Raw genomic sequence first — 14803 nt, forward strand, 5'->3', positions numbered from 1 at the left:
ACTCTACCTATCTCCCTTCGGGTGAATGTAGTAAGTGCCCTTCCCCTTTGTCCTGCTTGTTAGAGGCTGAGTGTTATGTCAGCTACTAACGCATACTGCCTGCAATCTGAAGATGCAAATTCTGGTAGGAGCTCCCATAGGAAGTAACATGGGCACCGTTAAAGTTTTACTTTTTTTTCTAAAAGCTTTCCTTGATTCTTTCCCCCTTTTTTCTGCTTTCTACCCTTACCTGGCTCCCCACCCTCAGCTGTCATGAGCCTAAAGTTCCCACAGAGACTGTGTGCATTTATTGTGGTGCCATGGGCAGCTTCCAGGGGGGCTCCCAAAGATCCCATCTCCTGTTATTATGCTGTTGTGTCCTTCCCTGAGTGTGGACTGCACACAGTAAATTGCTCAAAACAAATACAATAGGGCCAAAGGGATGGGATGTTACTTCTGAGTTTGGATAACAGAAGTTCTACTCTTTCTCTGGCTTTTCTTGCTTGCTCACTCAAGAGAAACCACCTGCCCTTTGGTGAGCTGCTGTATGCAGAGGCTCAGGTAACAAGGGAGTGGGGGGAGGCCTCCGACCCACAGTCAGCCAGAAAGTGGGGGCCTCAGCTCAACAGCCCACAGGAAACTGAACCCCACCCACAACCATCTGAATGAGCTTGGAAATGGCTCCTTTTCCAATTAAGCCTTCAGATGAGATGTCCCAGCCCTGCTGACAGTCTCATCGCAATCGTGAGAAACCCATACCCAGAAGACCCAGGTAGGCTGCTCCCCAAATCCTGACCCACAAAATCTGTGAAATAACAAATGTTTGCTATTTATGTCACTTAGTTTGGGGGTAATTTGTTACACATTGATAGATAAATAATCCATACGTGTTAGAAGTTTGGTTTATATATATCGGACTCTTTTCATTAGCCTGTATAGGTAGTGACGGTGTTCTAAGGAAAGAGTCAGCTCTATTTCCTCAGGATCTAGCATAATGCCTGAGCCATAATATTGGCTAAAAAATATGTATTGCATAAATGATCTAATGAGCATTTTCCAATTCCCTAAAACTTCTTTAATCACCACTGCTAATGAGTTGGTATATCAGTTGAATTTTGTCTGAGACTGTTCAGGCTTCTACAACAGAATGCCATAGACCGGCAACTTACAAAGAACCAAAATTTATTTTTTACAGTTCCCAGAGGCTGGGAGGTCAAGACCAAGGCCCTGGCAGATTTGATGTCTGGTGGGGGCCTCCTTCATAGTTTATTTGGTCACCTTCTTGCCTTCTTACATGGTAAAAGGAGCAGAGTACTTCTCTGGGGCCTTTTTTACAAGGGCACTAGTCCCATTCATGAGAGATCTACCATTATGACATAATAACCTCCCAAAGGTCCTACCTCTAAATATGGGGGTTAGGATTTAACACACAAACTTTAGGGGGATGTAAGGACTCAATCTATAGCAGGTTTGTTGGTAACTGATTTAGGTAATCAGGAAAGCAACCTACTGAAAGGGTGACAAGGAGCTCACAGACTCAAGGAAGGGTACAGAAGAATGTTCAGAGAAGGCACAAGCACCAAGAGTGGCTAAAACATGTCAAAATTCAGTCAAGCCTCTACCTCAGGGACATTGATCAAGACATACTTTGAGCACTGCTAGACTTCGCTGCCCCTGTGTGTGATCTCTGGCCATCCTGGAGTTTTACATTCTTTCCCTAAGGCCTGAAGTTCAGAGTGGAGTCATCAGCTGGCTGAGTTGAAGTCATATGTCTGTGCCCCCTGCCAGGGTACAGAGGCCAGGACTGTCTGTCCACCTTTTGGTAGATTGAGGTGAGGTCATGCCTCCCTCAGAAATCACCCAAGTGATATTTCCCAAGGGGAAAGGAATCAAATGCTGGGGAGCCAAAACTGACAAGTGGTGGTGCTGTCAGCTGTGCATGGAGTCTTTCCAACTTCGGTAGGAAACCAACCCTTTAGAGGAGTGGCTCTTTCCTCAGGAGGAGCTCTAGTATTTTCTTTTAGGTAATTTTGTTTTTCTTTTTTTTGAAACTTTCTCACCTAATGGATTCCTTTTTTAGTACAAACTCTTTAAAATAATAGCCCAAGCATAAATATTAACCGCTATTCCTTTCTTGCCACCCACGTGCCATCTATTATAGTCCATTTTCTACTCAGGTGCGGCGTAAAGAAGTAAAAGAGCATGTTTATGTGTTTTCTTTTCTCAGTTATGAAAAGGCCAAGATTAGCATTTTTAGTCCAAAGAAAGAAACTTACAAAGCACCCAGCGCTGGGCCTAGTACCCCCTGGAAAGTCAATGAATGACATTTTCCCTTTCACCACACATGTGTTTCACATGTAATTTGAGCTTTTCTCCCACAAAGTTTCATAATGGTACCCCCTTGCTGTGGAACTAATTATTATAAATATTAATCTTCTCTGCTCTTACCTATATTTGCTAATTACTTATTTTCAGCCCCCCAAAAACCCACCCACTAATCCTAATTCTCATAATCTGGATTCTTTTTCTTTATATTATCACTTGCAATTTTGTTGGGTCTTCCTGCTTCCTTGTTTCCAAATTTCTCCAGCCTTCTGGTGGAGGCGGAATGTCCCTCTTCACTTGTTTTCCTGGATTTTTCTTGAGCTCCTTTCTCTACCCCCATGTTTGCTTGTGTTCAAATGTCTTTATCTTTCAAGTTCCTGACTTTCTCTATTTCTTTCCCTTTTCACATTCTCTCTCTTTTGGCCTTCTTCATTCTTTACGCCCAAATACTTTTAAGGTTCTTTCTCGCCCTGGCTGGTGTGGCTCAGTGGACTGAGTGCTGGCCCATGAACCAAACGTCACCAGTTCCATTCCCAGTCAGCGCACATACCTGGGTTGCAGGCCAGGTCCCCAGGAGGGGGCAAACGAGAGGCAACTAACCACACATTGATGTTTTTCTCCCTTCCTTCCCCTCTGTCCAAAAATAAATAAATGAAATATATTTTTAAAAAACATCTGTTATAAAGGTTCTTTCTTGGCTCATTCAGTGTGGACCTGGTGCCTCTTTTGCGAAGTGGCAACTGAGGAGACGCTGGTGCTTGCCATGGCGAAAGCCCCAAGGAAAGGGCCAAGACTCAGAACAATGACCATATTAATTTAGAGGTGGTGGGGCAGGATGATTCGGTGGCGCCGTTTAAGATTAAGAGGCATACACCACTTAGTAAACTAATGAAAGCCTATTGTGAACAACAGGGTTTGTTAATGAGGCAGATCAGATTCCGATTTGACAGGCGGCCAATCAATGACAGACACACCTGCACAGTTGGACATGGAGGATAAAGATACAGTTGACGTGTTCCAGCGGCAGACAGGAGGTGTCCACCAAAAAGGGAACCTGCTACTTCAGACTCTGGTCCTCCAGACCAAGAAGACATTCTCAGTTAGAAAACTGCAGTTTGGTTCCACCATATCTTAACTACTACAGTACAGTTTCCTCTAAACTTTCATTTCCCCTCCCCCATTCCTTTATTGTACCGACATATGGGCACAAGCATTTGCATTGGTTCTAACTAAATGTCCACTGGTATGTTTTGGTCAGCATCACATAGAGACAGGATGGGGGAAATGCTGGTTCTCTGAAAATACCCTTTCTCCATGTGTGGTGTGCTCATTCAGCTCTTACTTTTCCATTTTCCAGTGTTATTTTGTTCTCACTGTTTAACCAAAAAAAAAAGAAAAAGAACAACATAAAAACCCTTACATACTTTGATTGGAGGATTTTAATGTTTTCTATCTATCATTGTAAAAACAAGGACAATTTTATAGCTTTTTTGTACATAGCTATTACATGTATGGCAATCCATCTTTAAAAAGGGATAAATTACACTAAAAGAAATGAATCCTAGATAGTTTCCCTTCAAGGCAAGTGCCTTGTTGTTTAAAATTAAAAAGTAAAACTAAAATAAAAGCTTTTTTCTGCATCTTCTCTCATATTCAGCCTCACATTCACACCTCTATCTTAGTTGAAGGACTCTGGAAGACTGTTTCGCTCTCTTTATCTGCCTATTTTGCTTCAGGTCAACTATCATTTTTAACCATGCATCATTAATTCAACTTACATTTCTTATGTATTTATTCTCTGACTAGAACTGCATCAGGTGCTAAGGAGACCAAAAAAGAATAAACCAGAATTCTGCCTTCAAGAGCTCAAGATCCAGCAAAGACAAAAAAACTACTAAAACAACAACAACAAAAAACAAAGAAAAACACATAAGCGCGATCCTAAAAGGATAATCAAAATGCTTGCGAGCATAACAAACGAAGAGGTGGCTCCTGCTTGGGAAGACAGAAGCAGGCTTCACAGAAAAGCTAACATTCAACCTGGGTCCTGATGGATAAACAGGGTTTTGCCAGACGGAAATGAGGAAAGCTATTTCGGGCACACAGCTGAGTAAAGCCATGGGTTTTGTGGGTTTTTCGGAAGGGGATGAGTGGAGTCTGAAATCTAGCCCGTGTTCTGCTCGTTCCCTGGTGCAGGGCTGTAGCGGCCCGGAAGGAACACAGCAGAGTCACTAGTGGAACAAAAGTGCATGATTTCTAAGAAGGAAGAAATCCGCCTACCATTTTTATCATTTTGCTTCAAATTTCTACACTTGAAGCCCCTATTCATGAGCCTTTCCAAATTTAAATTTGCTAGATTAATATACACAGTCAATGAGTGGCCAGAGTCCGAATCTGCAGGGTTTCCAGGAAAATTGGTTATTTCATTGTGTTCTTTCTCTCATTTCTAATATGTTTCAATACACATAATGATAAATTATCTCCTTAGCTATAGAAATATCTTTAGCTACTTTTTCCAAATAAATGTTTATTGCCTTTGACTTAATGAAAGCTACTAACACAAAGTTCAGTCACAAGTTCTTTTCTGTTTCTTTGCCTACTTTCCATTTTGTTCTTCCAGAAAAAGTGGCTCATTTCTCACACACACACACACATGTGCTCACACTCACACATACCCTGAATTCCTGGAATTTCAATAAACTGTCTATCATTTTAGACCTGAGAGCAATCTAAAAAGCATAAGAACTAAACTTATACCTCTCATCTACTGACCCAGAAACAAAATCTCAGATACTAAGGGATTTACTACAAATCATGGAATTAGTTATCAGAAGAATCATCTCCAACAGGAGGCATTGTTGATGTTTCCATATTGTTGGTGAATCATTTGGTCTTTTTACAAATAGCCCTTAGATCCTTTCTGTTTAATCCTCACCCACGGACATTTTTTTCCTTTCATTGCTTCTAGAGAGAGACAAAGGGAGAAAGAAACATCAATCAACTGCCTCCCCTATGCACCTGGATGAGGAGTCGACCTTGTCCAGACCAAGGATTCTATGGGAAACCCAGCTATGCACCCCCACCGGAAATGGAACCTGCAATCCCTCAGTTACTACTGGATGATCCGCCCACTAACTGAGCCACATCGGCCATTTGGTCTTCACGTCAGAAACTTAACCTGGCATGCATTTTTCCTTTGTTAACTTTTTTATTTTTAACTTTGAAATCTCTGCAGACCTAGGGAATTAATACATATTCCAACAAGTTTCCCTTTCTTGCCTTTCCTTTTTCAAATATTAATTTTCCTATTACCTGTGTTTTTCCACACCTGTGACTTTGGTTCTCTCTTTCTATGATGGCTTATAATTTTGCTCCCTGGTTGCTTTGCCAATGCCACATTCAGAATGTTCTCAGACCCTTCCAGAATGATCCTGCCTTTCTGCCTGTGCTGAAGGCCCCTATGTGCCGACCTTCATCGCTTGCCAGCATCCTGACTACCTTCTGGCTACTCTGCTGTCCCTTCTGGCTACTCTGCTGTCCCACATAGGGGGCGTGACAGAAAGGGTCTCCTGTAAGGAGATCTCCATACCCACTCCTCATTAGCTTTAGCCCTGCTTTCCTCCTCAGAATTTGTATTCATCTTTCTATAAAGGTCCACACAGAGTCTTAGTTTTTAGAAATAGTTTGGGGGTAGCATATAAATATGGCACTAATTAATACACATCTTAAAATATATGCATGGATTGTCTTACCATAGTAACATCTTTATATTTATTATACTCTCTCTTGATTCCTGGAACTTCACTTTATAAATCCGTTTCAAGTAGCCAGAACAGTCTTTTAAAAACAAAAACCGGGTTGTGTCACTCCTTGTTAAAAATTCTCCAGTGCTTTTCCATTGCAATTAGACCAAAACCCAGGCCCCTTACCACAGCGTATATGGCCCGTGTGCCTCTGTGACTTCCTGTTTTTCTACTCACCTCTCCTGTCTCACTGAGCCCATGCTACACTGACCTTTCTCTTTCTCAAACTCACCGAGCTCCTTCTGACTTCAGGGCCTTTGCACTTCCCGTACTCTCTTCCTAGAAGGATCGGCCCCCAGAACCCTGCTTGGCTGCTCCTTGCCAGCATTCAGTGCCCTCTGCACTTATTCCCAACTCCATCACGTCTGTCCTCCTCATCTGATACAACCACCCTCTGAAATTATCTCGTTCATTTACTTGGTGGTTTACTATTATTATTGGTATCCTCCCTCTGGAATAGCAGTGTCCAGTCGAACTTCCTGCAGTAGCGGGAATGTTCTCTACGCTGCACAATCGGTAGCCAGTAGCTGCATGTGGTAATCGAGCACTTGAAATGTGGTTAGTGAGACACAAGTATGTTTTATGTGGCTTTATCTAAGAAGTCAACAAAATACTAGAAAACATCAGCAAACTCTTGTATAAAGTCATTGAGCGTCTACTGCTGAAATATTACTGTAATTCTGGTGGCTCCACTTTAATAAAAACCTAACAAAGCAAGTCAGGGGAAAGGTAAATAAAATAAAATAATGATGAAAGAGTTTCTGCAGGGCAATGGTAGCCCAAATAGTGCCTTGGTGTGAATTAGGTGGAGGGGTCATCTTTGGGGGACAGGGCCTTTCAGCCGCCTCACGCCTTCCTCGGAGAGACGAGTGGGCTGAATTTGACCCAGCTCTCACCTCCCTGGCAGGCTCCCTCAGGCAGGGCCAGCCTGCACAATTACAAGGCTTTGCCCCGTGTTTCTGCCAAGGGTTAAAAGTATTTGTATTCTTCAGCCTAAGATGGTTTGAATGGTGGGCAACAAGTCACATAATAACATTTTACAAGATTGTGAGATAAATGTTTATGTATACGGAGAGAGAGAGAGATTGAGAGACAGGGTAAAGGAGAGTTTTCTTTATCAACCTGGAAACAGTAGAATTAGAGGGCCTCTTTGAAACTGCAGTGCTCTCACTCAAAAAAATTTTAAAAGCAATTAAACTTTTCACAAATAAGCTTCTGAAACTTATATTCCCAGATTATATATTAAAATGTATGTCTGTTAAATAAGAGTTCCAATATATCATTATAGATAAAAATAATTAAGCACTTAAAAATAATTTAATATTTCAAAATTCAGATCTTCATGATCTCAAGCCTACAGAAAATCCTGGTGATCTATTTCTATTTGTGCCTGCAACTACCTCCCTTGGACTCTGCCCTTGGGAGGTCATCAGTGACTCCAAGCTTTCCAGAATCGTATTTTTCCCTGCCTCCCCCCTCCTTGATTGATCTGCAACACTCTCTCTGATGACCACCCACTCCTTGGAATTCAACAAACGTTTTATAGAGAACTTATTATGTGCCAGACACTGTGTAAAATCACAAGGAAATAAAAATCTGTTCCCTAAAGGAGTTCATAGTTTATTGGGGGAGGCAGGCATGTAAATAAGTAATTTCACTACAGGTATGACGAATGCAGAGGAGATCTATGGGCTGGAGCCTTATGTAGCGTACAGAATGGAATGACTAACACCACTTAGAGATAGGAAAGCAGAGATTTCTTGCCTAAGAGAGAGCCCGGGTTTAAACAATGGTCCAAAGTTTACCTGCAAGATAATGTGGAAGGCCTGCCATTCCAAATAGAAGGGGCGCAACATACAAAGGGTGGAAATGTGAACAAGCAGAGAACAACAAATAGTCTGGAACTGCGAGAACAGAGATGTGTGAATGGAGGCACAGTAGGTGGTAAGGCTTCCTCAGCCCTGAGGCTGGAAGCAGAGACATAATAGGATCAGATCTGTGTGTTGGAAAGATCACTGTGCGCCTAGGGTGTAGGGAAGCGGAAAAGAGAAAGGCAAAGAGAGCGGTTAGGGATGATTATAGTGAGCCAGGGGTGCGAGGGGCAGAATTCTAATTACAGGCCCTGGCAACAAGGATTTGAGTTGTAGGTCATTCTTGGGTAACCTGGAGATTGTATACAAGCCTTGGTGGTTGGTCGAATTGGTTGGATGGGAAATGGTGGAAGAAACGATGGCTCCCAGATCTCTGGCTTGGGTAGCTCGGGGAATGGGAATGTTGTCCACCAAATCAGGGTGGAGCAAAGGTAGGAGAAGTGCTGCTGAAGAGACAGGGAGCTTGTCTCGAACTCGCTAATTTGTACAATGTCAGATATTGAACACTGATAGAAGAAGGTAAACCAATCTCAGCCTTCCCACTGAAGTACATATCTCACCCTAGGCAAATTTTACAACTTCTCTGGGCTTTCGGTTCCTTACCTATAAAGCTGTTGGCACATTGCCTGGTGTACAATATTTTCATATTATCAAATTTCCCCCAACAACCCTGTGAGGAATGGGAAAGACACCATTACTCTCAAGAAATTGAAGCCCCAAGTAAACTGCAGAAATTACAATGTTCTATGGAAAAGCAACATGTGAAACAACATTGTTTATTTGCTATTGTTGTATTCTCCTAGTGTCTACTCAGAGTCAGTACTACAACAATTCACATGTAACTGGTCTTTCATTCTCCCAAGATAATAATAGTTTTCTCAATTTCATGACAGCCTGAAGGCAAAGGCTGGTCCTCACTAATATCTATGCAGAGTGCTGAGAACACAGGACTTTCTCAGTCCATGCTTACTGATGGTCTAAGCCTACAGAAATGGACTAGCTGAGTGGCTGGAGCTTCCTTTGGTAGTTTGTTCTGCCTTCAGCTGCCTTTGAATGGCAATTATCCCACAGAGGAAAATATAGAATTCTCAGGGCAATATTGCATATTAAATACTAGAGAATCTATGCATAGGCTGTGTTATGTGTTTGCAGAAATTACAATATTCTGGATTTACTGTGTTTCCAAAATGGAGCATTATAATGCTAGAAATTAAGAAATATTCATTTTAATTTATGTTGGCAGTAAAATTGAGTAACACGATCATGTTGAAAATGCCCTGCGTCTGTTGCAGAGTAAAAAGTTGTTTCTAAAAAACTAACAACGTTGAGCACAAGGCAGTTTCTGTTTTCACTTTACCCTCAAGAACTCATTGCACCCGCGTCTAAACCCATGAGAATAATAAAATAATTATAGTTTTATTTTACTGTATTCTGACACTGAACTTGATCCACTTATGTCTGCATATTTCAGGTAGGGAGAAAAATGAAACTGGCTAGGTAAAGCTGATATTTTTTTCATAATCTTAAATTCTCTCTAAAGAGATCTTTGTCATCATTTAAATATTTCTTACTAAATTTCTTTATCAATGATCTTAGCATTCTGAGCACACCAATGAATCCAACAGTCTCTCTCTTACACACACACCCCTCCAAAAATACTTTTAAAAAATTGATCAATTAATGAAACAGTGCTTTATTATCTTGAAACTTTGCCTCTGTGTGCAGCCAATAGCGAAGAATATTTTAAGAATAATGCAAATAGCAACTTTTGGACTTTCCTATCACAGTGTTTGTGAGGACTGATGACTTTTTTTTGAGAGAGAGAAAAATAGAGATTGGAAAAAAGAACCTTAAGCCCTACTCTGCACCAAAGTTTCATTTTAAATTGCATCCAGTTCAAGGGTTAAATGGAAGCAAAGCAGTCACTTCAGCCATGTTTTGGAAGAAAATAAAACAGCTTGATGTTAGTTAAATGAAGGGAGCCTATGACTTAAAAGAAATAGACAGATAGAGAAAAAGGTCACAAGATTAAATTTTCCCTGAGGGGAAAGTCCTTCTTTGGAATCATTAACCTTCCTGCTTCTAGGTCACTCCAGGAAAAACAGCGGGAAATCCTCCTGTGCCGGAGAAGGTGGGTGCAGCCCAGCAGCTGCGGTCTGGCCCCGGGGAGAGGGACCTGGCTGTGGCCCCAGCGCCCCTCAGGGCATGCCTGAGGTTAAGACCTCTGTTTTAAAGAAACAAAATCTCTCCTTTCTGAACTCTGAAATAGCAAAATATAGAGTATGTTTCTAATATGTAACGTCTAATCTGTTGCCCTTGGACAAAGAACGTGCCTAAAATGGGATAGCAGTTGTCTCTGAGTTGCAGTGATTTTGTCAGTTTCTCCCCATTTTCTCATATTTTCTTTAAGATTTTCTTACAGTGCTTAAGTTTAAAAACAGCTATTTGTCTTTGTTGTAAAGAGATGTAATTATTTTGTATCTGTATAAATTCCTTTTTGCTATGTTCATTAACTAATGTTAAAGAGACATTCTTGTGTGGAGCAAGCAAGCTTTACTTCCAATATGCATTTACTACTTTTTCAACCTATTTTCTGCAATTTCAGCTAATGTACTGATTTGTGAAAAGGGGACCTACGTATATTAATCAAACCCTTTTGAGACCAAAACAAACTTTAAAAACGTAAAAATGTAAATATGGCCTGGCAAAAGGATTTTTAAATATCTATCTTCATGTTTTCCAGCACCCGATTAAGAATAAGTATAATCAGCAAGGTATGGTTTTTAAACTATATTTAGTGAAAATAAATCTGATTTCTAAGCTACAAAATAATAGTAACTCCAGTCTTTTACCGCAAGCTTTCCTCACATAACACACCAAAAGTAAAACCCCATGTTTAAAATAGAACTTGACTGCTTATCACAAAGCCCAAAACAGAAAAGTAAGCCAACGTTAAGGCAAAACTAGAAGCTCCGAAGAGGACAAAAGCTCTCTGTGAGGTTCCCCCCCTTTTGTTGTCTTTAAATTTACACCAAGAAAAGGGACAAAATGTTTCTAAGGATTGCAAGGGAAAGAAAAATGCATATACCTCACTGCTCTACAGAGAAACATGAAAAGTGCTCTGTTCAGGTTTTGCAGGTGGTTTGTAAATTCTTTTCCAAATTGATTCTAAAGCAAGAGAGAATGCTGAAGATTTTAAAAGGCGATGAGGCAATTTCGCAGTCCCCAGAGAATACAGACAAACAGAAGCATCCATGAGAAAGGAAACAAAAATGCACTTTGTGAATCCTCCCACAGCCTAGGTGTGCGGACCAGCCTCTTACCAAAAGCACGTGCCTCAGCAGTCATTACCTTTGCTCTTGTTCACACACTGATTGAATAACCAAGAAGTAAGAATCTTAGACTGCATGTAGGTAACTTATTATGTAGTATAAATTGGGTACAAAGGTAACAATTTCCTGACTGTAGTATGGTAGGAGAAAGAATTGTATGCCTCACTGTTTTCTAGCCAAAATGCATTTCTGAAGCAGGAAATCAAAAACACATCACAAACCTTACAACTAGACTAAACACATTAAATCTGCTGATATTAGTAACTGTCACGAGGCAGCCAGGCCCAGGGAACAGCAGCCACTGACAGCTAACCGCTCCCTGCCTCTAAACACTTCTCTCAGATACCCTGAAAAGTGAACAAATATTCCATTGTTGCTGCAGTTTATTAAATGGTCCCTTGGAATTCCCTGCAGACACTGCTTAAACAAAAATAACGAATGGGACACCCATTTGATGCACAACACAGATCCGAGCTGAGAAGAAAAATAAAAGGTTTCAAGTGACATAGGCCAGAACATGTCTGAGCCCCCCCCACAAATAAATCACTAGAATGTCCATTCTTTAAGCTTCCTTTGTTTTCGTGTCCTTCAAAATACATCGTATTAACTCTTCATTCATTTTGCCTGGATTTCGCCTTTTAAGAGCAAAATAATATCACTTTAAAATTCTGAGGCTCTAAAAAAATTTGGAGTCTGTGTCAGATGGACTTTTGCTTACTCCAATGCCTGCTGATTGTGGAGGCTTCCAGAGGTTTTATACCTGGCTTTCAAATATAAGGCTTTATTTTTTTTTATGTCAATTTCATGAGAAAGGCAGATGCCTTTCTTGTACCAGTTAACTCTTTGCAGATCCCTATCTGATCCGTTTATTCCCATGGCCAGACTTACTCCTTTTAAGTGGACTCCTTGTTCTGTGGTGGTGTCCTTCCCACTGCCCACCAACCCTGGCCCATTTTTCTGTCCAGAACCAGACTTAGGAAATGGTAGGAACTTGTCCAATAAGGAAACATGCTGTACTCTCAGGCAGGTCCGTCTGGTATCCCCCTTTCTCCAGAAACCACCACCTAGAAAAATGCCACATGGAGCTGAAATATCATAAAGGTGATGATTATCACCTGAAAAACCTTAAGAAGTTACAACTAAAAGGTAGATACCTCGTGTGCTACACACTTCACACGGTACATTCGCCTTTCCTTTGTTTTCTTTCTCGCCTCAACCCGCCACCACCCAGCCCTCTGTTTTCACTGATCATGAAGATTGATAAAGTGACCGATATTAAGGAAATATACATGAATAAGTTTTTGCCATAAAATTGCTGATGTTTGATCATTGCCATCAGTTTAACAGGAATTGTAGTTTCAGGATGAAAAGATATGATGATTCTAATCTGAAATAAAATTTCAAAAATGAGTCAGAGGGAAAAAAAAAGCCAACAGAAAACCTTCCAGTAAAATGTTTTATTTCCATTTGTTTCCAGTGCCTTGCTGATGTGAGGGCCAAGAGGAGGCTAATACATCTCACTTTAGCAGCACTAATTGTTTGCATTATCACAATAATCAAATGCAGCCATATTAATCTCTCTGGTTATTAACTTGATTTTTACACATTAAGATTTAGATTTAATCCCCTGGGACCATCTATTAATGCTTTTAAAGTTGAAGGGTTTCAACAGTTTTGAGTTCTTTCCCTTCTTTTAGCTGCAGGCAGTAAAATTTGAACGTGTGTGGAGTTTTGTATTTGGCATTCCTGGGGGATTTTCAGACACAGTGCTGTCAAAGACCATGAATCATGTTAATACATAGCAACCTCTACAGCTATTAAAATGTCTGCAATACTGTGATTATTTTAAAGTGGAAAAACTAATATCACATGTGTTACTTAAAGATCAACTATTCTTTTAGAGTCACGGGGAGAATGCATTTGAAAAAAAAATGTTTTGCATGCAGCCAAAATGTGAAATGTCTTATCTACTGAGAAAGAAAACTTTCAGCTCCCTTTACAAAATACATCCTCACTGAGATCCAGGTCAACAGAGCATAAAAATGGCCAAAAGTCCAAGATCAATGAGCATGAGAAGCTGTTTTATTTCTGTTCGAGCAAGTTGTAGAGACAGTGACCCGCTGAACAGTCCCCAGTTTTATGCTTTCATAGTCACAGGATGATGACATCCAAGCAGAAGATGGAGCCTGGCCCATGCAGATGAGCCGTCAGTGTGCACTCACATTGCAACTTGCCCTCCATCGCCTTAGGGATCAGTCTAGGAATTTATCACAATTATCATATAGGCAGGTGTGTAGGTAAACATTATTCAGGAAATTATATACAGCATTTGTATCATAAGACATAAAACACAAGAAGAATAAAGTATATATTTTTCCATTGCTTAATAGGAATTAAATTATCTTAGCAGCCCGATTTCCATGTTGATTTTTTAAAAGATATTTATTAATTTTTAGAGAGAGGGGAAGGGAGGGAAACAGAGAGGAAGAGAAACATTGATGTGTGAGAGAAACATGGATTGGCAAGATTGGTTACCTCTCTCACGCCCCCAAACTGGGACATGGCCTGCAACCCAGGTATGTGCCCTGACTGGGAATTGAACTAGCAACCTTTTGCTTCACACGCCAGAGGTCAATCCACTGAGCCACATGAACCAGCATGTCCATGTTCATTTTTTAAAATCAAGGATACAATGTGTGCTTGTCACAGGTATCTCCTTCATTCAACAAGTCATATCGGAGCCGGGAATGATCTACTCCATAGACAATATTTCTGAGATTTGCATTTTTCTAAAATGTCCTTCTCAATGAAAAAACATATTTTATTGTTATTATGTATATTTCTTATTAGTAAGGATATTTTATAATGTGTTCTTTTTATCTGAGAATAAAAAATCAAAAATCAGATTTTGTATTTGAACATAACAACCTAAAGTGACATGTCGCACATGGTGATTTTCACTTGAAAAGGAAGGAAAGTTAAAGAACTCCAAGTGATCCAAATTCTGTGGTACGTGGCCCTTTTTGATATTCCCTCATAGCATTTGGCACACTCTGAAACATAGTCAGGAACACTTTCATTTCTCTTTATGGGGCAAAGCCTTGCCACACTTCCTATGTGCTTTCACAGGACTAATGACATTGGCATATATTAATTGTCCAACGGACAACAAGTGCTAAATCATTTCCAACCTTTTTAACCTAAAGAGCAGTACATATGCTGCTTGTCTGGAGTTAAAGTTAGGCTGGAAGGCACCAGAGTAACCGACCTTTAGAGTCCCTGGAAAATCTACTTCTAGGCATGACTAACACCTAACTGGGTGTAACGCGTATGGCACTTACCATGTAGCCCAAATCCTACTTCTAATCTGTCCCTTAGAAATGATCCCACTAGTATAATGTCTAGGAAAGTCAATTCCCTAGAAACTTCCTGAGCCCTTTTTGAATCTTAGAAAATATTGACAGTAGGGATAAGCAAGGATGAAGGATGTTCC

At 40.5% G+C, this 14803-nt stretch overlaps 1 pseudogene; it reads left to right on the forward strand.

Moving 5' to 3' along the window:
- The first annotated feature begins 684 nt into the window (after nt 1-684).
- LOC119041001 (small ubiquitin-related modifier 2-like) lies at nt 685-3439 on the forward strand (annotated as a pseudogene).
- Nucleotides 3440-14803: the final 11364 nt, after the last annotated feature.

Source organism: Artibeus jamaicensis, unplaced genomic scaffold, assembly GCF_021234435.1.
Source record: "Artibeus jamaicensis isolate MK-2021 breed Jamaican fruit bat unplaced genomic scaffold, CSHL_Jam_final contig_354, whole genome shotgun sequence".
In the NCBI taxonomy this organism is placed as follows: Eukaryota; Metazoa; Chordata; class Mammalia; order Chiroptera; family Phyllostomidae; genus Artibeus; species Artibeus jamaicensis.